Genomic DNA, 5,935 nt, shown 5'->3' on the forward strand with positions numbered 1-5,935 from the left:
TTGCCTTGCTGAAAATAACCACATGCTTCCCAACAGATCATCTTACACTCTCATGGATTTATTGTGAGGAAATCTCTATTTAAGGTACTATATACATGTAGTTTACTATAAAAAAATGATGAGCAGGATGCTATCAGAAAAACTTGGAATGACCTACATGAGCTGATGCAGAGTGAAATATACTATATACAAAATAACAGCAATATTGTAAGATGATCTGCTGTGAATGACTTGGTTATTTTCAGCAATGCAGTGATCCAAGACAACTCTGAAAGACTTATGAAAAGTGAAATCCATCTGGATTGAAGCATAATTTTTTGTTAGTTCCTTTATCTGAAGTTTTGTTTTTGTCTGTTTTATTTCACAACCTAGCTAATTTGGAAGTGTTTTGCATGACTACTCATGTATAACTTATATTGAATTGCTTGAGTTCTTGGGGAACGGGTGGGGAGGGAGAGAATTTGGAACACGAAGTTGTAAAAAATTTATGTCAAAACTTGTTTTTACAAGTAATTATGGAAAATAAAAATTCTAAAATAAAAAGCTTTAGGTGACAAAAATTCAAAAGTGTTCAAAACTGTTGTAGAATAGGACTGACTATACATTAATCAGTCAGTCAGCCTATATTTATTTAGTGCCTACCATTTGTACAACATTGGACTGTGGACTGTGGAGTTATATAAGAGAATAACATGGCCCCTGCCCTCAAGAAACTAGTTGGAAAGACAAATATTACACATGAAAGACCAGCAAACAAGAAAAAAATGTAAGTGCTAAATTAATTACAGATTATAATTGTGATAGGAATTTAGAGGAGAGAGTAGTAAAATACATTTGTTTCCTTGTTACTAGTTTGTGTTTTGTTAGTAGAAGCTAGTGTTTGAAAATTAATGCTACGATTATCAGATCTAAGTATTAAAAATCATAAAATTCTGAGAAACCACAAGAACTCGAGTCAAATTTGAATTTAAGATGCTTTCTTTAATTTTTATCTTTTGAGAAAACTCAATTACCTAGAACAGACTCCTTAAAGAAGTTATAGGTAAAACAGCAAGCTGGCTTTGAACCATGACCTTTCATCTGTTCAGTAAGAACTTATTAAGCACCTACAATGTTCCAGTGGATCCTTTTGTGACAGGTGCTAGGAATACAAAGACAAAAATGAAACAGTCCTTAACTTTCATGGACCTTACTCTACCTCTGATATTTTGTTTTCAGGAGCCACAACTGACTGAGCAAGGGGTAGGGTTCATTCTAGATTAATGTAGATCTCTTAGGTTACTTTGTGGCATGGAGATATGGTGTCATCTTTTCCTTTTAGTGTGAGCCAGGGATAAATTTGTGTTTTTCTTTGATTCCCTATTGTAAAATTGAATTTCCTAAATGATAAATATGATGAACACAGAAAAGCATGGGAAGATTTATATGAACTGATTCAAAATGAAGGAAGCGTCACCAGGAAGACAATATGCACAATAATTATGATAGAGTAAATGTGAAGAATGATAACAAAATAATTGAAACTGAATGCTGCAAAAGTATAATGATCAAGCTGGACCTCAAAGAAATTAAAGGTTAAAGTTAAAGCACCATCCTATGTTTCTTTGTAGAGGTGGGAACTATGGATGTGAAACTGCATATGATGTTGGAATTTTGTTGATTTTTTTCCCCCTCCTTTTTAACCTTTGTTTTAAGGAGTGGCCCTCTAGGAAGGGAGAAGGGAAGGATACACTGGGAAAGGAAGATGATATAAAAACAAAGATATCAATAAAAATTATTTAAAATTTCCCATAATTTTGCTCCTGACATAGCTAAATGTCTTGTATCTTATTGTGAGATTGATTTGGATCTTCCATATATAATGTTTTGAATCATTATACAGAAGAATTAATCTGGTTTCTCTGGAAGTAATTCCATTGCGTTTTCCAAATATTAATTAATTATTCTGCTATTCTAGTCTGGGATCTCAATGAAGGGTGACAGGACCCCACATTCAGTTGACCTAATTAAAGGATTTTCTGATGGCATATACACCAGTTAGTGGTAAAAACAAGCAAGTATATAAGGTGATGTGTGGTCAGTTTGTCTGCCTAACAACTGTGTCTCCATTTTGATCTTGTTCCAAGAGATAAAGCAACAATGTGATAATCCCAGCAGAACATCCCTACTCAGAACTACAAGTTGATTCTGTGTCATAGAGGGAGGTAGGCTTGATAGATGTCTTTATACAAGGACAAAGGAAGAGAGCTTTTGACAAATGTACTGCCCTAGGGAAGCAGACATCAGCCACTTTTGAATATACCTAAATCATTAGTAGGCTACATGAGGATAATCACAGAGCTTGGCAAATTCCTTTAGTGTCAGGATCTGTTTTGGTGTTCTTCTCATCAGTTATTCTAGCTGTTTCTAGCAATATGTCCCCTCTTCTCTCCCTGGGTGAAATTGCCTAGTCTGTCCAGTTTGTAATACCCTTCAAAAGCTATTTGATAGAGAGGAAAGATTGTTGGATTTGGAGTCAAAGGACATCGATTCAGATTCTGGCTCTAGATATGTAACCTTGAACAGATCACTGAACCTTTATGGACCTCAGGGTCCTCATCTATAAAATGAGGATTGAACTAGATTACTTCTCAGGTCCCTTCCTAGACTGGAAAGATTAAATGGACTTGTGTTGTTAGTGGAATATCTAGTTCTGCCATTTTGAGTGTCAGATGTACTGCAAAAAGGAGAATCCAGGATCTTTATGTGGCAATTTCAAATCCTATTACCTACCTCTTAGTTTCAGACTTCAGTGTAGTCAAGTAGAAAGAACACAGGCCTTGGGATCAAGAAAACTGTGATTTAGTATTGATTATGCCAGGTATCAGCTGAGGGACTTTGATAAAATGACTTATCCTCTTAGAACCTCAACATAACAATAATCTATGTTCCTAACATAGTTGATATGAAGTAATTGCTTTATGAATTGTAAAATACTATACAAATGTGAGGTACTTTATATAGTAAAGTACTATACTGTGTTGTTTTTTTTTAAATGATTGTTGCTAGACTGGGCTTTTCTAAAAATTTTTCTACTAATATATTTATGTCTATATAATAATGACTATTTCACCCATTTTGGCAGTCAGAATTTATTATTAATTAATATTAAATATTAGTAAAGTATTGCCCACATGGCATTTAACACAAGCAGGAGAAAAGCCCCAGCACCATATTGTCTCGCAGAGAGAAAGTACATGGCCTCAAGCAGGGTTCAGAAGCCCTACCTTACCTACACTGTTCTAAGAGGAGAGTGAGCACCAAGAGACAGCAATCTTAGCCAAGAGCATGATTCAAGATGGTGACAACCAGGAGCCTCCTGTGGTCTCAGCTTTTATCCTCTTTTGACATGACTTGAGGGTGGTCCAAATTAAAATGATCTCTACAGATGATATCAGGGAGAAGTATCTAAAAGACTAACCCCTTAATTGTTCAAGGCAAAGTCCATTATCTAGGTGTGGTATAATTTCCTCAGTTCACTGAACTAGACAAAGGGGGTTTTAAAAACAAATTTATTATTTATTTATTTATTTTTAACATTCATTTAAAAAAATTTTTTGAGTCCCAAATTAACTTCTTCCCTCCAGTCACTCCTCCACCCACTGAGAAGGCAAGTGATATGATATCAGTTTTACATGTGAACTCATGCAAAGCATATTTCCATATTAACCATGTTGTAAAAAAAAAAGAAAAAGAAAGTGAAAAAATTATACTTTAATCTGTATTCAGACTTCATCAGTCTTCCCCCTGGAGATAGATAGCATTTTTCATCATGAGTCCTTCAGAATTGTCTTGGATACTGATCAGAGTACTTAAGTCTTTCACAGTTGATCATTAGACAATATTGCTATTACTGTGTACAGTGTTCTCCTGGTTCTGTTCACTTCATTTGGTATAGTTCATAGTCTTACAAGGTTTTTCTGAAGTGATCCTGCTTGTCATTTCTTACAGCATAATGGTGTTTCATAACAATAATATACTGCAACTTTGTTCTGGGCATCCCCTCAGTTTCCAATTTTTTGCCACCACAAAAAGAGCTGCTATAAATAGTTTTTTACATATAGGTCCTTTTCCTTTTCCTTTGATCTCTTTGGGATACAGACCTAGTAGTGGTATTTCTGGGTTAAAGTGTACACATGGTTTTATAGCCCTTTAGGCATAGTCCCAAATTGTTGGACCAGTTCATTCCACCAGCAGTGCTTTAGTATCCCAATTTTTTCCACACCTCCTCCACTATTTGTCATTTTCTTTTTTTTTTATGTTAGCTAATCTGTAGGTGTAAGGTGGTACTTCAGAGTTGTTTAAATTTGTATTTCACTTATTAATCGTAATTTATAGCATTTTTCATATGAATAGAGATAGTTTTGATTTTTTCTTCGGAAAACTGCCTGTTCATGTCCCCTGACCATTTAGTAATTGGGAAATGGCTCTTATTTTTATAAAATTGACTCAGTTATCTATCTTTTTGCGAACTGAGACCTTTATCAAAGAAACTTAATTAAAAAATTCCCCCCAGTTTCTTGCTTTCCTTCTAATCTTGGCTGCATTGGTTTTGCTTGTGCAAAAGCTTTTTAATTTGATGTAATAAAAATTATCCATTATACTTCCCATGACCCTCTCTATCTTTTATTTAGTCAGAAATTTTTCTCTTATCCATAGATTAACAGGTAAATTATTCCTTGCTTTCCTAATTTGCTTATGACATTTTATGTCTAAATCATGTACCCATTTTGATCTTATCTTTGTATATGATGTGAGTAGTTGGTCTATACCTAGTTTCTGCAAAACTGCTTTGCAATTTTCTTGGCAGTTTTTGTCAAATAGTGAGATCTTGCCCCAGAAGCTTGGTTCTTTGGATTATTGGAGTATTTGGAGTATTGGAGTATTGGAATTTATTGAACACTAGATTATTATAATCATTTACTACTGTGTATTATACGCCTAATCTATTCCACTGATCTGTCACTATATTAGTACTAGATGATTTTATGATTACTATTTTGTAATATAGTTTGAAATATGGTACTGCTAGGCCACTTTTCTTCTCTAAAAGGGATTTTAAAGGTAATTTGCTCCAACCTTCTCATTTTACAGGGCAGGAAACTGAAGATTGTAGAAGTTGACCTGCGCAAGGTTACCCAGTAATTGGCAAAGTTAGTACTTGATCCCAGACCTCTCTATTCTCACTCAAGGGAACTTTCCATATGTTCTCCTCCATGATTAGATAGAGAAGAGATAAGTAAAAGCCTCCCTGGCAAAAGCTATATTGTATACTTAGATTCCCTTTTGCCTTCTGTAGTTTGAATCTATAACTAAATCCAGAATTAAAATGACTAGTCATAACAAATGTCTCTCAGACATACTTCTGTGCCTAGTATGGTTTTGGGGAAAACAGTAAAGTTTGGTTCATGGGGGCATCTCTGTGGGCAGAAAAATTATCTTTATTTACTGAATCTTCCTAGGAACAGAAGTTATATATTTTTGCCCTGAATCTCAAAGTATAAGTGGGCAAAATGATGACAGGAAATCTACTGTGTAGTTCAATTGCTTTTTATTGGGGGGGGGGGGCGGGTATCTAATGAGGGCTAAGTGACTTTCCCAGGGTCACACAGCTAGTAAGTATCAAGTGTCTGAAGCCGGATTTAAACTCAGGTCCTCCTGAATCCAGGACTGGTGCTTTATCTACTGTACCACCTAGCTGCCCTTTCAATTGTTTTTTATTGTATGTGCTTTTATAAATATAATCCATGGCCAAAAGCAGCTTTGGGTTATCATGCACCAAAGTTCATATTCTGAATGTGCTACAATATCTGAAAAATTCCATATAAGACAAAATATTCATGGCAGCTCTTTTGTGGAAGCAACAAACTGTGGGGGGAGAGGAAGTGGACGTTCA

The sequence above is a fragment of the Dromiciops gliroides genome, chromosome 1 (assembly GCF_019393635.1).
Source record: "Dromiciops gliroides isolate mDroGli1 chromosome 1, mDroGli1.pri, whole genome shotgun sequence".
Taxonomy (NCBI): domain Eukaryota; kingdom Metazoa; phylum Chordata; class Mammalia; order Microbiotheria; family Microbiotheriidae; genus Dromiciops; species Dromiciops gliroides.